This window comes from Chrysemys picta, chromosome 1 (genome assembly GCF_011386835.1).
Source record: "Chrysemys picta bellii isolate R12L10 chromosome 1, ASM1138683v2, whole genome shotgun sequence".
NCBI lineage: Eukaryota > Metazoa > Chordata > Testudines > Emydidae > Chrysemys > Chrysemys picta.
Window position 1 is genome coordinate 132,107,263 of NC_088791.1, and position 22,980 is coordinate 132,130,242.

The 22,980-nt window shown below is 49.2% G+C and overlaps 1 long non-coding RNA gene and 1 pseudogene across 1 annotated transcript; one reads left to right on the plus strand and one right to left on the minus strand.

The window, feature by feature from the left end:
- Positions 1-22,980, plus strand: part of LOC101952061 (TRPM8 channel-associated factor 2-like) — a 39,000-nt pseudogene that overhangs the window by 12,523 nt on the left and 3,497 nt on the right.
- Positions 1,233-5,654, minus strand: LOC135976086 (uncharacterized). The gene is made up of 3 exons (XR_010593306.1): positions 5,155-5,654; positions 3,566-3,717; positions 1,233-2,604 (listed from the first exon to the last, which is right to left on the minus strand). It is a non-coding gene; the product is annotated as an uncharacterized LOC135976086 (long non-coding RNA).

Genomic DNA, 22,980 nt, shown 5'->3' on the forward strand with positions numbered 1-22,980 from the left:
GCTGGTGAGTATTTGCTTTAGGTTCGGGGGTTGTCTGTAAGCGAGGACAGGTCTGTCTCCCAAGATCTGTGAGAGTAAAGGATCATCTTTCAGGATAGGTTGTAGATCTCTGATGATGCGCTGGAGAGGTTTTAGTTGGGGGCTGAAGGTGACAGCTAGTGGTGTTCTGTTATTTTCTTTGTTGGGCCTGTCTTGTAGGAGGTGACTTCTGGGTACTCGTCTGGCTCTGTCAATCTGTTTTTTCACTTCAGCAGGTGGGTATTGTAGTTTTAAGAATGCTTGATAGAGATCTTGTAGGTGCTTGTCTCTATCCGAGGGATTGGAGCAAATGCGGTTATATCTTAGAGCTTGGCTGTAGACAATGGATCGTGTGGTGTGTCCTGGATGGAAGCTGGAGGCATGTAGGTAAGTGTAGCGGTCAGTAGGTTTCCGATATAGGGTGGTATTTATGTGACCATCGCTTATTAGCACAGTAGTGTCCAGGAAATGGACCGCTTGTGTGGATTGATCTAGGCTGAGGTTGATGGTGGGATGGAAATTATTGGAAATTTCCATCCCACCATCAACCTCAGCCTAGATCAATCCACACAAGCGGTCCATTTCCTGGACACTACTGTGCTAATAAGCGATGGTCACATAAATACCACCCTATATCGGAAACCTACTGACCGCTACACTTACCTACATGCCTCCAGCTTCCATCCAGGACACACCACACGATCCATTGTCTACAGCCAAGCTCTAAGATATAACCGCATTTGCTCCAATCCCTCGGATAGAGACAAGCACCTACAAGATCTCTATCAAGCATTCTTAAAACTACAATACCCACCTGCTGAAGTGAAAAAACAGATTGACAGAGCCAGACGAGTACCCAGAAGTCACCTCCTACAAGACAGGCCCAACAAAGAAAATAACAGAACACCACTAGCTGTCACCTTCAGCCCCCAACTAAAACCTCTCCAGCGCATCATCAGAGATCTACAACCTATCCTGAAAGATGATCCTTTACTCTCACAGATCTTGGGAGACAGACCTGTCCTCGCTTACAGACAACCCCCGAACCTAAAGCAAATACTCACCAGCAACCACACATCACTGAACAAAACCACTAACCCAGGAACCTATCCTTGTAACAAACCCCGATGCCAACTCTGTCCACATATCTATTCCAGTGACATCATCATAGGACCTAATCACATCAGCCATACCATCAGGGGCTCGTTCACCTGCACATCTACCAATGTGATATATGCCATCATGTGCCAGCAATGCCCCTCTGCCATGTACATTGGCCAAACCGGACAGTCTCTACGCAAAAGAATTAATGGACACAAATCTGACATCAGGAATCAAAATACTCAAAAAACCAGTGGGAGAACACTTTAACCTGTCTGGTCATTCAGTGACAGACCTGCGGGTGGCTATATTACAACAGAAAAACTTCAAAAACAGACTCCAACGAGAAACTGCTGAGCTAGAATTGATATGCAAACTAGACACAATCAACTCCGGTTTGAATAAAGACTGGGAATGGCTGAGCCATTACAAACATTGAATCTATCTCCCCTTGTAAGTATTCTCACACTTGTTATCTAACTGTCTGTACTGAGCTAGCTTGATTATCACTTCAAAAGTTTGTTTTCTCTTAATTAATTGGCCTCTCAGAGGTGGTAAGACAACTCCCACCTGTTTATGCTCTCTGTCTGTGTGTATATATATCTCCTCAATATATGTTCCATTCTATATGCATCCGAAGAAGTGGGCTGTAGTCCACGAAAGCTTATGCTCTAATAAATTTGTTAGTCTCTAAGGTGCCACAAGTCCTCCTGTTCTTCTTTTTGCGGATACAGACTAACACGGCTGCTACTCTGAAACTTTTCAAAGAAGGATAAGTAAATCCTCTTCTGAATGTTTTTACCATAAGAAAAACTATTATTTGTCTTTCCCGTAGACAAGACAAGAACATGGATCCTTCAGCTGCCTATGATTTGCTGGTGGATGGTGTCCAGGACTGGGATCTTACTGGTGACTCTGTTCCTTGTGAGCTGCTGCTCATTGGCGAGACTGCCTTCCCAGTGCTGGTGAACCCCCAGGGGCAGGTCCTGATCGCCGCCTCACAGTATGGGAAGGGCCGGATGGTGGTCGTCTCTCATGAGAGCTACCTGGGGAGCCCCAAGATGGCTCGGTTCCTACGCAATGCTGTGGGTTGGCTCAGTCCCTCCCAGGAGCAGTGGTTGGTGTCCAGAAGAGCTTGAGTTCCCTGCTGAGTATTCTCAGTAGTTCTGGCACCCGAGTGCAGCCCAGTGAGGAGTTCATTGCCTCATTTGGGGTTTACTGTATGGATGCCTATGATGCTGCACAGGGGAGGGAGCTGATCCAGTTTGTGAAGAGAGGAGGGGGTCTGCTCATTGGAGGTCAGGCTTGGCACTGGGCCTCTGGACACAGCACAGAGAGAGTGCTGTTCGATTTCCCTGGGAATCATGTAACCAGCGTGGCAGGAGTTCATTTCACAGATATATATGGTGAGATGGGGACCTTCAGCATCTCAAACAAAGTGCCTGCAATTCCCTTGATCGCTCCGTGAGTATATGAAATCCTTTCCTATGTATTAAAACTTGTAGTTAAGGCGGTAAGAAAATTACTCCTGGGGGAATTCTATGCCACTGCACATGCACAGATTTTATGTTCCCTGCAGATTTCTTTGCTTCCCTACAAAAAAATGACTCTCTGATGGGGAAGCAAAGGGAAGCCACCTGAGTGGTCATGAGACCCTCCCCAGAAGTATGTTTTGGGAGCCCAGGGCAGCTAACAGAGAGGTAAATCACTGTGGCTCTGGGGGCTCCTACCCTGCACCTGACTCAGCTGCTAGTCCCAGCTGGCCTGGGAAGGACGGGACTTCCTCTTTCCTTGCACAGCATCCAGGATTGTGTCAGATCCACCCCCAGGTTTCTCCCCTGGCTGTTGGAAGCTCTGCAAACACTCCCCCCACTCCCGTGTTTCCTGTATCAATTGCTTCTCAGCTGCAGGGGGAGGAAGACCTGTACAGGGAGCTACTCCCCCATCCACCCAACCCCTATTCATCCAAAGCCCCTCATACCCAGATCTTCCTGCCAAGCCTCACCCGCCTGCACCCAGAACCCTCCCAATGAGCCCCACTCCCCCTGCATCTGGACCACCCCGATGAGCCACCTGCACGTGGATCCCCACCCTCCTACCAAGCCCTCACCAGCTGCATCTGGATCCCCCCCCGACTCAGCCCCACTTCCCCAGCATCTAGACACCCCACCACCACTGAGATGTCCACACCAAGATCTCCCCTGCCAATTTCTATCCCTCACACATCCAGACCCGCACACTGAGCCCCAATAACCTTCACCTGGACCCCCACAGAGTCCCATTACCATTGCACCCAAACCCCCCTCCCCAACAAACCCCTGTGCATCCAGCTCCCCCAGCACTTGGATCCCCCCTGGGCCTCCCACACCCAGATAGCCCCACACAGAACTCTCTCAACCCACACCTGGATCCCCCCACACTAAGCTCTTCCACACTTGGATCCTACCTTGCTGAGCCTGCCTCCCCACACCTGGTGCACCTGGCACGGAGAGGCAGGACCCTGGGTCACTGGTAACTTGCTCCCAGGGCGGGTCATTCAGCAGGAATTTTGAATGTGCACAGAACACAGACAGGATTGGTTCCCACATGGTTACAGAACTGCAGTAAAGTGGAACAATTTTCAGCTTGTGTGATTGGAGGCTATCTGGATGCACATTATAAGACTGTCCTACATAAATGAGGAAAAGTTGAGGTGCTTTTATTATTCTTTTGTTCCATTCTTTGTTTCTATGGGAAATGCACTATCACGGTCTTCCTTTTAAACAAATAAAACTAAAACTAAAAAAAAAAAAAAAAAAAAAAGCAATGGCTGTTGAAAATAGCAATTCTAGTCCTAATAACCACTGGGCAGCATTTCTTTTTTTTCTACAGCAAGTTACAGTGGATCAGTATATTTGATTTGGGGAAATGAAGTAACAGCTGCCTAAATTGAGCTTGAGCACTCCTGAATTTTGAGGGTGTTCAAATCTGGAAGGCAGGTGCTAGATTCCCTTTCTGAATATTAGCAATATCTGGAGAGGAAAAGTCAATTTCTGCTTCCATGGCTCAGAAGTGGAAATCCTCCTAAGTGCCTGGTACTGTATCTAAAGCTGCCCAGGTCCAGAGCCTCCCCTCCCTTACTTTTCATTTTAAATTCTAGTGGGATCCACATACCTCCCTTGCTAGGCTTCAGATAGAGAGGTGCACCGTCCATTTAGTCCACCCAATTCCTTCTTTGCTGCTGAGACGGCAGGGGGTGCGGGGGGTGGGAGAAGAGCCCAGGACTGGAGCAGCAGGAGGTGTGGGTGGGGGAGAGCCCAGAGCTGGGGCAGCAGGGGAGAGCAGGTGGAGGCCAGAGCTGGGGCAGCAGGGGGTGTGGGCGGGGGAGAGCCCAGGACTGGGGCGGCAGGGGAGTGCAGGTGGGGGCCAGAGCTGGATCAGCAGGGGGTGTGGGCGGGGGAGAGCCCAGGGCTGGGGCGGCAGGAGGTGCAGGTGGGGCCACAGCTGGGGCGGCAGGGGGTGCGGGGGGGGAGAAGAGCCCAGGACTGGGGCAGCAGGGGGTGCCGGGGGGGGGGTAAGAGCCCAGGACTGGGGCAGCAGAGGGTGCCGGGGGGGTAAGAGCCCAGGACTGGGGCAGCAGGGGGTGCCGGGGGGGGGGTAAGAGCCCAGGACTGGGGCAGCAGAGGGTGCCGGGGGGGTAAGAGCCCAGGACTGGGGCAGCAGGGGGTGCCGGGGGGGGGGGGAAAGAGCCCAGGACTGGGGCGGCAGGGGAGTGCAGGTGGGGGCCAGAGCTGGGGCGGCAGGGGGTGTGGGCAGGGGAGACCCCAGGGCTGGGGTGGCAGGAGGTGCAGGTGGGGGCCACAGCTGGGGCGGCAGCGGGTGCGGGGGGGGGGAGGAAGAGCCCAGGGCTGAGGCAGCAGGGGAGTGCAGGTGGGGGCCAGAGCTAGGGCAGCAGGGGGTGTGGGCAGGGGAGAGTCCAGGGCTGGGGCAATACAGGGGTGGGGGGGGAGCCTGGGGAGGGGGCGGCAAAAAACCTAGAGCTGGCTCTGTTCCTACCATTCACAGCAAGCTGCAGATTTCAGTTCCATACTCCTTCCCCCACCCTTTCCTGTTGCTAGTGGCCAAGGGAATGCTGGGAAATGTAGTTCTTTCCCTGCTCCAGGGCTGGCTCTATAGGCAGGGAGGTAGGGTTTGTGGGTATGGAGCGTGCCCCTGAGCCCAAGTTGAGACCACAGTGGCCCCTTTTCATTTTTTCCACTGGCTTCTCCTTGCTTAGTTCCAATGACTGGGCTGCTCATGCACCTGTCACTGGTCCAGGGATGGTTGCAAAATGGGAGGGATGGGGTTTGTGGTCAAAAACACTCACGGTCTGCTTCCTCTGGGGGATGGTTGCAAAACGGGAAGGATGGGGTTTGTGGTGGAAAACACTCACAGTCTGCTTCCTCCTGGCTAATGTGCCAAATTGATCTATTGCATGATTGAGGCATGCTGTTTCACTCTTTTGTGTGTGAATCCGTGAAAAGGGAGGTAAGGTTTGGGGGAACGGAGCATGCCCCTGAGCCCAAGGTGAGACCAGAGTGGCCCCTTTCATTGAATTCGTGAAAGGGGAGGTAGGGTTTGTGGGTATGGAGTGTGCCCCTGAGCCCAAGGTGAGACCACAGTGGCCCCTTTTCATTTTTTCCACTGGCTTCTCCTTGCTTAGTTCCAATGACTGGGCTGCTCATGCACCTGTCACTGGTCCAGGGATGGTTGCAAAACGGGAGGGATGGGGTTTGTGGTCGAAAACACTCGCAGTCTGCTTCCTCTGTGGGGGATGGTTGCAAAACGGGAGGGATGGGGTTTGTGTGGTCGAAAACACTCACAGTCTGCTTCCTCTGGGGGATGGTTGCAAAACGGGAGGGATGGGGTTGTGGTGGAAAACACTCACGGTCTGCTTCCTCTGGGGATGGTTGCAAAACGGGAGGGATGGCGTTGTGGTGGAAAACACTCACGGTCTGCTTCCTCTGGGGGGATGGTTGCAAAACGGGAGGGATGGGGTTTGTGGTCGAAAACACTCACAGTCTGCTTCCTCTGGGGATGGTTGCAAAACGGGAGGGATGGCGTTGTGGTGGAAAACACTCACGGTCTGCTTCCTCTGGGGGGATGGTTGCAAAACGGGAGGGATGGGGTTTGTGGTCGAAAACACTCACAGTCTGCTTCCTCTGGGGGATGGTTGCAAAACGGGAGGGATGGGGTTTGTGGTGGAAAACACTCACGGTCTGCTTCCTCTGGGGGATGGTTGCAAAACGGGAGGGATGGGGTTGTGGTGGAAAACACTCACGGTCTGCTTCCTCTGGGGGATGGTTGCAAAACGGGAGGGATGGGGTTTGTGGTGGAAAACACTCACGGTCTGCTTCCTCTGGGGGAAGGTTGCAAAACGGGAGGGATGGGGTTTTGTTCAAGCGGGGGGTGTATGTGTGTGTCTTGCAGACTGGATACTTTGCCCTGATTCCCCAAGAAGACCGTTATTATCTGTGACTGCAGAGATCTTAACACAGCATTGAGCATAAAATGAGCTTTAACAATATGTTGTGACTACTTACATTAAAGAAATCCAGTCCACCTTGGTTTAGGAGAGAGACCACTGATTGACCAATAAGAATCTGGTGTTGCAGATCCCCATAGTGCAATTATTTTATCTTCTCCATTGTCAGTGCAGCTTTTACTTTGGTGAGTTTTGCACACAGATGCAGAAATGTGGACTTGTGCATCCAAAAGTTCTGCAGCCACTGGTTATGAGCCCAAGCCTTCATTGTTTCAGAAGATTTTTTGCCCTTGGGAAGGATGTAAGATGACACCATATAATACACTACACTGAATATTTGTGAATCAGCTTCTACACACAAGTCCAGCACACAGGCCTTGCTGTCTTTTCACTGCAGTCCTTGATCTTGGTGACAAATCTGTAGAGAATTACTGGAACCATAAACTCCCTGAACATTAAATCTCACCAAATGAGGGTCAATCCATCCTCATCATTATATCTACTCATTATACTCCACACCCGTACATAGCCACTATATGAACTTCATACCCTCATATCTCAATGCCTGTACTTTGACCCATCAACCTTTTACCCCCAATCGGGGATATTGCAGATTATGTATTCCTTATGCCACCTGATTTTAAACCAAACTTTGCACCATCGATAATTCTGTACAGTATTCCCTGATAACCATAAACTTTTATGCTCAAACTGTTCACTTTTTTTTTTAAAATCATTTTAATAAAAAATTTAAATCTGTTGAAACTGGTCTAGGTCTAGGCGAGAGAATGTCTCAGGGCCGCCTGGCGGGGGGGGGGAGGGAGTGGTGCAATTTGCCCCAGGCCCCGGGGGCCCCGCAGGGGCTGCCATGAATATGTCGGAGGCTCCCCCTGCATCCGTCTTCCCCCATCCCCCGGCGTCTCAGTGCGCTGTGTCCGGGAGCGGCCCTGGCGCGCTGCAGCTAAGCAGCTGGTATACATACCATTAAAGCATTTAATGTTTTTAAATAATGTATTTAGTGTATTTTCAAATTATTACAAAGCAAAGCAATTTTTGGGGCCCCTTCCATAAAAAAAAGTTGCAATACTATAGTAACATGTATTTGGAAATGTAAAAAATAACCAGTGAAATACATTCAAAAATTAATTTGTAATAATTTGAAAATACACTAAATCCAGCATTTGAAAACATTAAATGCTTTAATGGGATGTAGACATTTGCAGTTACATAATGGGCTGTCGCTGGGTGATGGTGATGGTTGGTGCAAATGGGCTGTCGTTGCCTGGGGGTGGTGCTGCTGTTGCCCAGGGCTCCGGGGGGAGCTGGGCTCACAGGGGGGCGCCCGGCTCACAGGGGCTGGGCTCAGGGATGTGGGGAGATGGGGTCAGGGGGTGTCCGGCTCAGAGGGGCTGGGCTTGGAGTTGGGGGTCATGGCTGTGGGGGGATGGGGTCAGGGGTTGGCCGGCCCAGAGGGGCTGGGCTCCGAGCTGGTGGTTTGGGCTGTGGAGGGGATGGATGGGGTCTGGAGGTGTCCGGCTCAGAGGGGCTGGGCTCGGAGCTGGGGATCATGGCTGTGGGGGGATGGGGTCAGGGGGTTGTCCGGCCCCTCCCTTACCATGCCGCTTACCCCCTCTACCGGAGCCTCAGCGTGCCACATCCAGGACACCGGGGGGATGGGATGGGGGAAGACGGAAGTGTGGGGAGTCTCCGACATACTTCGGGCCTGGGGAAATTGCCCCACTTGCCCCCCCCCCTCTGGGCGGACCTGCTGAATAGTGGTGACTAGGAATGGGCCGGGGGGGGAGTGTAGCAGATGACAATTTGAGGTGAATATTCTCTTGGCCAGATTCTACTGGGTTTATGGTGCTGTGTGCTATGGACTGGAGCAAAGTGGCTGGTGAATAACCAAGAAGCTGGTTAATAATTATTTTCTAAATTCAGCTTTCTTCTTTCTCTCTCTGTGAATTATCACTAATTCAAAATAGTGGTGTGCAAGTTGACTGGATAATGATAATAACATAATCTCTTGTTAGAACATTGTAAACCCTACTACCTGTTTTTTATATAATACACTCACTATACATAATACAAGAAATCCCTGATGTTAGAACCTGGCTATGCCGCTGCTGTAGGGGGCTCATCACCCAGCAGCTGGGGGCCACCATGTGGGCTCGGCAGGGCTGCTGGCCACGGGGCCAATGGGTGTGGGTGGGATCTCAGGAGTCATGTCCCAGGGATATGCCCCACTCCCCAGCACTGCTCCAGCTCTGAGCTGTCTCCACTGCCACTGCCTGGGACCTGTGGGGCCCCACCTGCCTCCCCAGGGAAAGAGCCACCTGGGATTGGTGCAGAGGCTGGGCCAGTCTCAGCCAGTCCCAGAGGATGGCTGGGGGAGGGGGAGAGTGTGGGAGGCTCAGCTGGGTCCTGCCAGGCATGTGGGTCCTGAGGGAGCCTGGCCTGGGTAGGTTCTGCTCCTGCTCCAGCCTGGCTGATTGCACCCCCAAGGGGCCGGAGTTATCCTGCCCCAGGACAAGCTCTGGCTGCGCTGCCGGCTCAGCCTGGCAGACACAGTCACCTCCCATCAGGGCCGGGTATTGTGGCTGGGGGTTAGGGTGTGGGAGAGTAGGTCTCTAGTGGGTCTGGGGGGGTGCTGTGCAGTGAGGGGTGGGGAGATCTGTGTGTGTTGGGGCACTGGGAAGTGTGCCGGGGTCTGGGTGGGACACTGTGCAGTTGTGGCAGTGGGGCGGTGGGGGGCACTGGGCAGTGAGGGAATCTGGGGGGGGGGGCTCTGGGCGGGGAGGGGCAGGGCACTGTGCAGTTGTGGGAGGGCTGTGGGGGGTCTACAGCTAGGGGGCACTGGGCAGTGAGAGGATCTGGGGGGGTTCGGAGTGGTCTGTGGGAGGGCACTGGGCATGGGGGTTTGTGGGGGTCTTTTCACGTATTCACACACAAAAACGTGAAACAGCGCGCCTCAATTGTCCAATAGATCAATTTGGCACATTAGCCAGGAGGAAGCAGACCGTGAGTGTTTTTGACCACAAACCCCATCCCTCCTGATTCGCAACCCCATGGACCAGTGACAGGTGCATGAGCAGACAAGTCATTGGAAATAAGGAAGGCGGAAGCCAGTGGAAAAAATGAAAGGGGCCACTCTGGTATGACCTTGGGCTCAGGGGCATGCTAGCCAGGAGGAAGCAGATCGATGAAAGGGGCCACTCTGGTCTCACCTTGGGCTCAGGGGCATGCTCCGTACCCCCAAAGCTTACCTCCCTTTTCACGTACTCACACACAAAAACATGAAACAGCGTGCCTCAATCATCCAATAGATCACTGTGTCACATTAGCCAGGAGGAAGCAGATCGATGAAAGGGGCCACTCTGGTCTCACCTTGGGCTCAGGGGCATGCTCCGTACCCCCAAAGCTTACCTCCCTTTTCAAGGACTCACACACAAATACATGAAACAGCGCGCCTCAATCGTACAATAGATCAATTTGTCACATTAGCCAGGAGGAAGCAGATCAACCAAAGGGGCCACTCTGGTATCACCTTGGGGTCATGGGCCCGCCCCGAAGGGGAAGAAGCATGATGGGAGCACAGGGCTGGGCTGGCCAGTGTGCGTCTGGCAGCTCCCGGTTTGTAAACAGTGCCATTGTACTGGGATGGGTGGAGCAGGGTTGTCCCTGCCGTGCCATGACCCATCTCCCATTGCCCCCGGCCAGCCCGTCGCTCTGAGGACTCTGTCCCCCATGCCCCATGTCCCCATTTCCCGCCTTGGGGACCACAAATATGTTTAGCACCAGGCCCACAAAAAGTTAATCCAGCCCTTTTTGGGGTGCAGGCTCTGGGATGGAGTTGGGGTGCAGGAGGGTTGCAGGCTATGGGTAGTTTGAGTGAGGGGTGCAGGCTCTGACCTGGGGCATGGGATTGGGGTACAGGAGGGGGTGCAGACATGTGGGCTCTGGGAGGGAGTTAGCAACTCAGCACGTTATATAAGAGAAATGAGCTGCAGTGATTTCATATAGGCATAGAAACTGATAGAAGACACTTTTACATATTCAAAATGTGAGAGGCAGAGTTGGAGGGAGGGAGTGTCTGTACAATATTTCACCGCATTCAGTCTCCTGGCTGGATCAGTAATGTAGCCGTGTACAGGGCTGCCCAGAGGATTCAGGGAGCCTGGGGCAAAGCAATTTTGGGGGCCCCTTCCATAAAAAAAGTTGCAATACTATAGTAACATGTATTTGGAAATGTAAAAAATAACCAGTGACATACATTCAAAAATTAATTTGTAATAAATACATTATTTAAAAACATTAAATGCTTTAATGGTATGTATACATTTGCAATTACATAATGGGCTGTTGCTGGGTGATGGTGATGGTTAGGATGGGGTCGGGGGCGGGTGCCCCACCCCTTACCATGGCGCTTACCCCCTCTCCTGGAGCCTCAGCGTGCTGCGACCAGGATCGGCCCCGGACAGCGTTGGAGCCACCGCGCTGCAGTGCGCCAGGGCCGCTCCCGGACGCGGCACGCTGAGACACCGGGGGAAGACGGAGGCGGGGGCAGCCTCCAACATATTCGTGGGGGCCCCTGCGGAAAATTGCCCCACTTGGCCCCCCCGTCTGGGCGGCCCTGGCCCTGCAACACTTGTATAGGATAGAGAGGAGCTGCGGTGATTAAGCTTTGACAGGCTAGGAATTGGAGGCCTGTGCCTTTAAGACCCCAGTCCCAGGAACCCGCCCCCTGCTCCTAGGCTGACATGCAGCATCCCTGTGAGAACAACAAAAACAGCCTCTGCCCCCCCCCCCACCCCTAGATTAGCGAGCACAGTGGGTGGCTTATCCCACGGGGTCACTGTTCCCCCCCCTCCCCCTCCCTAAACGGGGGTTTTGTACCCGCACGGGGTCTGGCAGTGTCTCCCCCCCCCCCCCCGGCTTAACCCCGGCTCTCACCCCCCACCACCGATTTTTGCCCTTCAGCCCCTCTTCTGAGCTAGCTACAGTAGCTTGAACCCCCCAGGCCAGTAAAATTCTGCCCCCTGCTCAGACCCTGACAGCCCCCCGCTGCGATTTGCCCCCCTTAATCCTTTTAAACCCCCCCAAAGAGGAGGCAGCAAATCGTAAGTAGAAGTAAGGGCAGAGAGAGGGCAGTGGCTACAACGAAGGTTACTGGGCATGCTCAGTTCGAGTGAGCATGCTCAGTACACCCAAAGTAGCAAAACGGGAGCGAGAGCAGTTTGTGCTGCTTCTGGTGACTATGATGTTCTGAATGAAGTTCTAAGCCTGAGACAAGGCAAATAAGTGAATCCTTTAACTTGTTTTGTGTGTATTTCAATAAGCGGGGATCCTGCTGCTTATTTGTGATCTGAAATATTGATTTAGTATAGAAACATGAGCAATAATTAACCTTTAAGTAGTTGTGCTCCACAAATGTCTGTTTACGTATAAAGAATGGATGATCACATGACAAAATGCTGGTACATACTTTTCTGAAATACAGTGAGCCCTTTACTGCTGCGCAAAGGAAATTCTCTAAATTCTGATTATATAAATTAGCTCAGAACCAATGAATACCAAATATTCCTCATACCTTATCCTCTGCTCTGCCATCCGGTATTTCATCTCTCTACATGAATCCCCTTACTCTGTTCTGTATCTCTCATTCTCATCTCCTTACCCTCTGTTGCACTGGCTTTGCCAAGCCACATCACATAGGATAAAGGGATAAGAAAAAGTGACATGAAATTGCCACAGAACCGTGCAAGGTAAGAGGATAAGAGGCTCACTTTGCTTTAGAATAATGGTTCTCACACTGTGGGTCAGGAGACAAAGTGGGTTGCAATCCTGTTTTAATGGGGTCCCCAGGCTGAAGGTCGAGCCCTACCGCCCGGGGCTGAAGCCAAAGCCTGAGCCCCGCCATCCGGGGCCAGAGCTCAATGGCTTCAGCCTGGGGTGGCGGGGCTTGGACTTTGGATTTCAGCTTTGCCCCCCAACACACCTGGGGCTGCAGGGCTCGGGCTATGGTCCCACCTTTTCAGGTCGTGTCGTAATTTTTGTTGTCAGAAGGGGACCACGGTGAAATGAAGTTTGAGAACCCCTGCTTTAAAATGATTATTCAGAACAATTGCAACTAAAGTAATAGCACTGTCTCTCAGGTAAAGGCAACTAATAATAATGCCTAGAAGTTTCCATCAGTAGATCTCAAAGTGAAGAGATCTTTGTAGAAGAGATTTCAGAATATTTGGATATGGCAGAGCAGAGATACTACACAATCTTCCTCTTCCATCTCATGATGCTGTGACAGTGCTGGTATGTGGCATGACAGGAACATCTCTTGGTTTTGCAGGCATGGGCTAGATTTCAGCAGAGACTTAAACCTTCTCCTAAGAGGTGTGTCAGAGCTAGACATAGTGACAGATGGTGTCCCCTCTCACCTGCTGGTCCATGGCACATTGGCCTTCCCCCTTGGCTTGGACAACGCCTATCAATGCTTTCTTGCAGCATCTCACTATGGCCAGGGCCGTGTGGTGGTGGCTACACATGAGGTCCTTCTTAGCACCCCGAAGCTCACAGACTTCATCCTCAATGCCATTCAATGGCTGGGTGCTGAAAAGAAAGGGAGAATTGGCATCAATCCCAATCTGAAGGCCCTTCATGACCTGCTGACTCAAAGGCAGGTGGTATGTGAGATTTCAGAGCTTACCGACAATCTCAGCATCTACTGCTGCCAGTCCTACAGTGACAACGAAGCCAAGAAGATCCATGAGTTTGTGGCAGAAGGAGGGGGCCTGCTGATTGGAGGTCAGGCTTGGTGGTGGGCTTCTCAGAATAAGGGCCAAAACGTTCTGGCTGAATATCCTGGCAACAAAATCCTCAATGGATTCGGGATCAGCATCCTGGGGGAAACCATGGAGGTAGGCAAGTACCCAGCATTACGACCCGAAGAGCAGCAGGGACATTACCACTTCCGCAGAGCACTCGCTCAGTTCCAGCAACACCTAGACAAGAAGGAGGAACTGCAGCCCCCAGTGACAGGCTGGCTTCAGAAACTCAGCCAGGACTGCGCCAAAGTCCTTCAGATCCCAGTCAAAAATGGCCACGTCTACACCTCATTGTACCACATCCTGTACGAGATGGTGCAGAGCAATGGGATCCCACTGGTGAGCAAGGAACACCCAGTCAAGAGGCACTCCAAAGAGGTCGTGCTGCTTCATGTGGCTACAGCATTATGCCAAACCATGTCCGACTGTGCGAGGCTAGCACTCTGTGAACTCCCCACAGTCCCTAGCATCACTGTGGAAATCAACTGCACAAACACAGGTGAGAGAATCTGTCCTTCCTCACTAATCTCCTCTCCCCCGTTTCAACATGGAATGCCCTGTAGAACACGGGTATAACAGTGTACAACTCTCCATAGCCCTGATCACATAGATCACACTTGTAACATTGTGTGCAGAACAGAGCTGCTAGAGATGGAAAGGCTCCTTTTGGGTTACATTTAGCTTCTGCTTCAGGACCCAGCTTAGGCTTTCCCCTAAAGTCAATTCTCCATTTTTATCTAGTCCAGTTTTAAATTATTTGAGTGATGGGACTTCTGTAATTTCTCTGATCCATGATCTAATACACCTCACCATCAGGAAACATTTCTAAACATTCAGCCTTAATTTACTTTCATCAGCCTCATCCCTTTACTGCTAATTACACCCCTTTGGAACACCCCAAACAATTGCTCTCCTCAGTGTTTACAGCTTTCGAATTAGAACTTTTCAGGAATTTTTTGTCAACAATTTTTTTCAACTAAAGCCAAGAACAACAATTGGCTGGTCTTTCTCCTCTATTTTCTGACCAATTTGATGAAAATCTGCAAAAGTTTCCCTATTTTACCCTGGTTTTGATCAGCTCTATTTCAAAGAAAGCCCCTTCTCCCTTCATTTGGGCATCATTTGCTAAACTGGATGGGTAAAATCCTGGCCCAACTCAAATCAATGAGTTTTGCCACCGGGACAGGATTTCACTTTGCCCATTTCCTTCCTAATCTTCATCAGCAAATCCCTCCAGCCCCTTAATCCAGAGTTCAGTTTGCAATGAAAGGTTATGGGGTTCAAGCAATTAGGGGCTGGGGCTCAAGCAATTTTTTTACATTCATAACTGATGCAGCAAGCCCAGAGGTGCCCGGGCTCAGCCTTGGCATGCCCTGGCACAAATTAAGCAATGCCTTAATCATTTCTGTTGTGTTTCTCTATATTCCCTGTATTTTATTGATATCTTAATGGAACAGAGGTGCCCAATACTGAATCCAGTATTTCTGGTGCAGTCACCAGAAAAGCAGAGAGACCCTTACCTCATATTTTACAATATAATTAAACTTCTGCCCATGTAGCCCCAAAATTCACATTTGCCGTTTTGCTGAGGCATAACATTGCAAGCTCACGTCTAATTATGTCTATCATCACTGGAACTACTGCTTTTCGATAAATGCATGTTTTAGTCAAGCTATATTATCTTGAATTTGTCCAGGATGAACTACTTTTTCCCCACAGTCCTATATTTCTCTCCAAGGTGGTATTTGAAGGTCACCTTATTGAGCCTATTAGCCTGCCCACATTCGTCCCATGCCTGCATACCATTGCTGGAGAAATGCTTTTTCATATACTAGATTTAAAAGGTCCTGGGATGCTACTTGCAGCAGACTAAAACCCTTAGAAAGTCCACCCAACTTTTTATTTCATTTGATACCAATTCACTGGATAGTGCTATTCGCTAAGAAGAATTTGTCTAAATGGGTATCAAAGTACATCTTCTGGCTTCCCCTCCCTAGCATGACACTTATTTCCAATATAGGGGAGAGGCCCAGTTCTCCTGCCTCCAGAGAAGTTGTTCATTTGTTTTGGGGATGTGGATGTCCCTTATTTTATGTAGGCCAAAGTTTTTTTCCTAATCAAATTTGGGTTTCTCACACACACCCCTCCCGTTCAGTGTTACTGTTCAGACTAAAACGCCTCCGTGGTAATGGTCTGTTCTCTTAATCTGCCCTGTAACATTTTTAACAACCACCTGTAACAACCACCAACAACTTCCCATATCTCTGTTAAAAATGCTGTCTCTTCTTTTGGCCTATCCCATAGGCCTCTTAATCTCCAGGAGTGAGAATCACTGGAAATCACGGTAATTCTGTTTCTTTGAAAACATTATTTAACAGGCTTTTCATCCATCCCCCTCTAAGTTGGTTTTCTTCTTTGTGGGGTATCTATATTTGTTACATCTCCTTGTTTTTACATTTCTGAGGCAACAGTGTAAGGTTTCATATATTGATTGGTATCCCTCACTGAGCTTCACCTGCTGTTCAATTCAGAGAAAAGCATGGAGTGTTATTGCAGTGGCATGTGCGTATAATATAATCTAATGTGCAGGTAGTGTGTGATGACTAGTAAGGTCTTCGCTCCTGCCGTACCTCCCTACACTGGAGATCTTCGTTTTTTGCCCAAGGGAGTTCATTTGGTTTGTGCTAAGGAACAGGAACCCAGGAATGAGGTTTTAAAAAAAATAGATTGAAGGGTGTAACATGCCCTTTTGCTTACAGCTCTGACATCAGCAGCAGAATATCTTACAAATCAAGTTGTTACAATGTCTGCAAAATGATAATGTTATAAACAAGAAGTTAATTTCCTAGGAGAATGCAGCAGGAAGTATTAGCCCTCCCCTGCTCCCCTACTCCATCTGACATGGAATACTCTTCACCCCCCAGTGACATTCAGTGAGAGGAGACCCGTCCTCATCCAGACTGGCCCTGCCATTCTCCTGATCCTTTCATATTGGAAAACAGAGGAGGTGTTTAAGAGTAGCTCTGTGTTTAGACCTGTCCTCTGTGTTTTATGCCAGGTGATGCAGCATGGAGGAGCACAGGACTTTACCTTCCGCGTGGGAACACAGTGACCTTTGTATTTCCTAGCGCTGTTACTGGAGTTGGCCTGCAGGTGAAGTAATGATCCTTTCTGATGCCTGTTACTGCACTTGAACTGTAGTTCTACTAGGAAATGTGACTACATAAAAAACGACACCTTATTGTACAGCTCTTCTCCCGGAGGGTATTCAGTTCTGTGGAAAGATAATGTCGTCTTGCTTTGTAGGAGCATTTACCATGCAGAGCAAACACAGGCAGCAGAGAGGGAGCTAGATTCTATTTCTTCTTGTGCATCATCAAGAGACTTGTTTACCAAGTTCTAATGAATTGCCCCATAAATGTTAAGCTCTTTGGTTTAGGACCCAAATCATCTTATATATTTATTTAGGCCCAGATCCCCAAAAGCAGTTTAGGCTCCTAACTCCCAGTGAAATCAGTAGAAGTTGGGTGCCTAAAAACCTTTCAGGATGTGGGTCATAGTTCCTGGCACAGTGTGCCCCCAAGCTTGGAGCTCTCAAGTAGCTATAATATCAATACATGGTTACTAACAATAATGAGGTAGGACAGGTAAGTGATTGTGGTGCTTGACTACAATCCTGGAGCTTGTGGGGCGAACTGTCACTGGATCTCACACTGAAAATCTGCCTTCAGTTCACCCAGCTGCAAAATTGATCCCCGATCCATTGGGTTAGGGAAGTCAAAGAAGGTCAGAGGTGATATGCAGTGCCACATCACTGCCTTATGTACCTCAGCTACGGAAACTGATCCACCTTAAATTGCATCAACCTAATGAGCCATCTGTGGCTGGAGGCAGACTTTCAATAACAATAATCATGCAGACCCATTGCACAAAGATTACAGGCCAGGACTAGGAGTCCTGGGACCTCAGGCAAATAACTTGTGAGTTTCCATTGATCTCATTGGAGTTGTGAGTGCTACACACCTCTGAAAAGCCTGGCTTTCATTTGTTTGTGCCTAAGTTTCCTCCTCTGTAAAATGCAGATAATGCTCCCTCCCTCGCAGGGCTTTTGTGAAATTTAACTCATTGATGCCTGTGACGTGTGATACAACCTTCAGATGGAAGCTGCTGAAGCACAAACTATTAATAACTGTTTATTAGATGACACACTGAAGATGTAATAAAATGCCACTGCTCATATGCTTTTACCCCTATGCTTTGTGGGGCCACTTTAACTACAGACTCTAAAGCAGAAAGACAGAACACTGAGGTCTGTAAAGCTCACGTATCAGATCATTGCTCCATTGATTCCACTTGATTATAACTAAGGCTGCGAGTCGGTCACGGAGATCACGGAAGTCACGGATTCTGTGACTTTCTGGACCTCTGGGACTTCTGCAGCGGCAGGTGCAGCTGGCTTGGGGGCCACCTGAGCAGCTCAGGCAGCCCCCAGGCCAGCCACACCAGACACTGCTAAGGCAGTCTCGGGCCACTGCACCCCTCCCCATAGGTGCTGGAACTAGGGGTGCTGCACCCCCTGGCTTGAAGTGGTTTCCATCACTTACAGGGTTTACAGTTTTGTTCAATGACACCCCAACTATGCAAATTATTTCAGCACTGCTGCCCCTCCCCCCAGCAGCAGCAGGAATTTGGGTGTGTGAGGGGGCTCAGGGCTGAGGCATGGGGGTGGGTTGTGGGAGTGGGTAAGGGCTCTGGGCAGCACTTACCTCGGGGGTTCCCCAGAAGCAGCCGGTATGTCCGGCTCCTAGGCACCACTGCAATCCACAAAACTCCTCCTTGGCTGCCACCTCATGCTGTATGAAACAAAACTCATTTGGTCCCTACATTTTCAGGGTTCAGTTTCCCTGGACACCTGAGTTTCTGCCTTTGGGCATGCAAACTGCCACCTCCCTTCAAGTGTCCAGATGCCTGTCTCCCGCATGAGCCCCAGCATGAGCCACAAAGCACAGGAAGACTGGCATTTGCCCCCATATCTTGCCTGCCTGGCCCAAAATGTTAGCCCAGTGATTAGAGCACTCAGCCAGGATGTGAGAGAGCCAAGTTCAATTCCCTTCTCTGCCTGATGGGGCAAAAAGATTTCAACAGGGACTAGCACCTCTCAGGGCAGGGCTCTAACCAGTGGGCTATGGGATATTCTGGTGTGGGGCTCCCGCAGTCTCTCCTGTTGAAGTTGTTCCACTTGGATAAGTGTTTAAACAATGGTCTGTAAAGTTCATTGCTCAGTTGTTCCCGTAACCAAGCCACCTTTTCATTTCCAGGTGCAGATTGGGTGTCACTCAGATGACCTCAGCAGAGCAGAGGAGCTGAAACGCCCCCCTGTGGTGATACGCAGATGTGATGTCAAAGATCAGGAGATGTCAGTCTCCTCTCTCTGGGGGGGCCTCATTTACATCATAGTGCCAAAGGGAAGCCAGCTGGGGGGAGTGTCTATCACTGTAAAAGGGGCTGTGCAGGCTCCTTTCTTCAGGCTTGGTAAGTGTGCTGGTAAATGGTCTGCACATCTCTTCTTAGCCAGTTTTGCTGCTGATGCTGATTGTGAAGAGACATACAGAGAAGTGCCTCTCTAATTATCCGTGATTTGGGCTTCATCAGTTTTATCAGGGAAGAGGATAAAGGCAGAAGATGAAACCAAAATTGGCAGGGCGAGGAGATCGTAGTCTCATGCTTTTAGTCACCGCAACTCCCTTCCGACAACAGAAATGACTACACGACCTCAGGAGCGGGGACCGAAGCCTGAGTCGGCCCAAACCACATCGCCTCAAGTGGGACGGCCAAAGCAAAAGTCCTGTGTGGGGGGCCTGCAACCTGAGCCCTGCTGCCCAGGCCTGAAGCCCTTGGGTTTCAACCCCTTGGTGGGTCTCAGGCATCGGCATCGGACCACAGCAAGTCTAACATCAGCCTTGGCGACGCCATTAAAATGGGTTGCCACCCACTTTGGGGTCTCGACTCCCAGCCCACAGTTTGAGAACCACTGAGCTAGATCAATCCAGCAAAATCTCAGGCTGTTTTAAGTTTTCTTATAGATGCACAGGGCTGAATTTAGAGTTGCTGTATGTGCACAGGGGTCCACTGAAGTTAGTGGATTGGGATAGGACACACAGAGTCTGAATTTGGCTCACAAATTAATATGACTAATCATTCTTGAATTAATAATATTTTGAACATATTGTTCCCATGTATTCAAAGTGATTTTCCTTGTGTTTGAATGTGCTTTAACCTCATGGTAAAATTCTCTTTAAAAAAAAATCAGTAGTGTTTCTTATTTCTACAGCCCTAGTGAGAACAAATGACATTTCATTGCAATTAGTGGACTGAATTGATCCTCAGCCCCTAGTTTTCATGTTAAACAGAGGAACACACTTATTTTATCATTTCTGGCTGTTAACTATAACACTAATTAGAAAAGGGAAAAGTCTAATATAATTATTTGTTCAATAGCAGCTCTTGAAGGTCCCAATCAGGATCAAGGCCCCATTATGCTTGGCATTGTACAAATGCAGCATAACAGATCATTTTTGCCTCAAACACCTTATAATCTAATTTGAAAAAAGGTGCAACAGAGTCCCAGTCCACAAACTAATGAATACAGTGGGCGGGTTTCTATTTACTACAATGGACTTTGGATCAGTCTTTGAGAGAATGCAACCAAAAAAAGGAGGGGAGGAGGACGAAGGAAAATAGATCAAATCAAATCAAATCAAATCAAATCATGAGGTTACTTAAGTAGCTTCTGCTCATCTTTAAGGCTTCCAAGGGCCCCAAGTGAAATCAGCCATACCCACCTGACACAGAACCAAATCATCACGGGATTTGTGCACTTCATCACTCTCGTCCATATTGATGCAGGAAAGACATCTAAGAGCCAGTGGCTGACCTGCATCCGTCACTATCCAGCTCCGTGGGCAGAACTAGCTACCCAGAACATCATCTTAACGGTGCCTGCTGACAGCATCCGTCCCACAGACGATCCAGAGCCTTTGCTGACCCTCTGGGAGCGGATTATGGCAGCTGTAGCTGAGCTGGCAGCTACACCAGCCACGTTCCCTCGGCCAGAAAGGATTGTAGCGGATGTTCAGATCTCAGCCGGTGAGTACGGTGTATTGTCATAAAAGGCAAAAGAGCGACGCCCTGGGGTAAAGGATTGAATTGGAGGCTGGGAGCCAGGAACTTTTTAATTGCAATGCTGGTTCTTCCGCTGACTCTGACTATGACACCTTGGAAAGTCACTAACCTCTGTTGAGCTTTTCACCAAGACACCAGACGTGGCGAATACAGTGGGACCCTCTAACAGTGTATCTCTATTTACAGTGAAGCTTCTCTCCCAAGCACACCCTTATTCTAGCTGTCAGCTCCTGCCTCAGTTTACTCTAGGAGCGGGGGGAAAGGAATTGGCTATACCCAATTCACAGTACAGCAGCCCTCCTTACCAGTGCAAAATTATTCTGCACAGCTAGAGCTGGTCAAAATACTGAGAGGTAAAAATATATGCTATTAATAGAAGGATTTTAGTTCAGTTAGAAACTGGTCTGGATGAAGACTTATACAATGTTCAGTACATTTACTCAATCCACTAGTGAGCTGCTTGGTCAATTCTGAAGCTTGAATACCCATCCTGAGCCTTGGAAAATCCTCCATACAAATACCATTTGTTTGCTTTTGGAATCTGTCAAATATTTAAAATTCCAAACAGATAGCAAACAATGTGACTAGCTTTATTAGGCGATAGTGAACCAAACTTCAGCAGATTTGTAGTTTAGCAAATGTAATTCAACCCCCTCCTCCTACAATATACTTTCTAGTCCTTTGTTCATTCCTAAATTTAAATGACTCCAACCATGCAGTTTCCTTAGGAGAAGACTATTCCATATTCTACGTTAGTAGAGCTCACCACTATAAATGTTTCTTGGTCAATTTCATCACACTACTTATACATTCTTGTCCAGCTGTACAATTATGTCAATGGGGCTACGTTCCTGCTGATTGTTAAATGCTTTACTGGACCGGGGCCAGAGCATGCAGCATTTTACAAGACTCAGTGACATCTGAGGATGACTCAGTGGTCTGTCTGAAATTAATTGGTGGATGTCAGTCCAGTCCCCAGTAGATTAATGTCCACACCAACAAACAACCATAATCATTAGAATTATCTGTGCCCTGTGTTGAGAATCAGATGCCAAGGATAGATTGGATCATAAAGACTGAACTAACTTCTCACCACAAGGGGTGGTCCCTCCAAGAAATTGCGATCAATTGAGAGGAGGTGGTGTGTAATTTAGAAGCTTGTTCTGCCACTGCCCAGCCTCTCTCTCTTTTGTGGATTTACTGAGTGTTTTGTTATCCAACCACAGTTGTCAATCCAGCACCTTTCTTCATGCTGAAATTGACTGTAACAAAGAAATTAAATATCAATACTAAATCATACTGCCCCTCCCCCTTTTCTCCCTCCTTCCCTCCCCCTGCAATCCAAGGGGATCAGCATCTCTGACACTCAGACCATTTATTTCTAAAGAGCCGTATAATGAACACGATATTAAAACATTCTAAAACACAATAAAAACATTAGATCTGGGGACACCACTACAATAATGTTCATGAATATCAGCTCTGTTGCTTTAATGCATCCTCCGTGGTGGTGTTTGTGCCTCTCTTGGCTTTGATTTCCATCAGCATTTGAGTTTCACTGTCACAAAAGGTCACAGAAAGTGAATTTCAGAGAGGTGTGCATGAAGCTTTGCAGAAACTGAAATTTTAAATGTGGGAGTATTCTCAGTGGAAGGGCCTGCACATACACCCCCAAACAGGTACAGCATTTACAACAAGATGACTTATCTGACCAATCCCAACATGGATCAAATGTTGATTATCAAATACACACACTGACTTGTTTTCAGTATTCATCCATTAACACTGATAAAGAATTAATTTGAGGAACTATCCAGAGGATAATTCCAGACCACAACAAAGGGTTTAATTGGTCCGATTTATTGTTCTTTGGGAATTACTTGCCAACTTCTAAAAAATACAGAACAACTTTCTTGAGCTGAGATCTCACCTTGACTGTTGGCCCCGTCTCCCCCTTCCAGGCTGGATGCACGCTGGCTACCCAATCATGTGTAATTTGGATTCAGTGAAGGAGTTGGTGAACATGGAACACATGCAAGAGAATGGCCTTTGGGGTCCCATCCATGAGCTGGGACACAACCAGCAGCGGGCAGGCTGGGAATTCCCCCCTCACACTACTGAGGCCACCTGCAACCTGTGGTCTGTCTATGTGCATGAGAAGGTGCTGGGGATCTCCAGGGACAGAGCCCATGAAGAGCTACAGCTGCAGCATCGCAATAAAAGAATCAGCGATTACCTTGGCAAAGGAGCCCAGCTAAAGGACTGGAATCTCTGGACTGCACTGGAGACCTACCTGCAGGTAACACAGAGAGATTCATAAGAAAGTGTCTGAATGCAAATGATTCTATAAAGGAT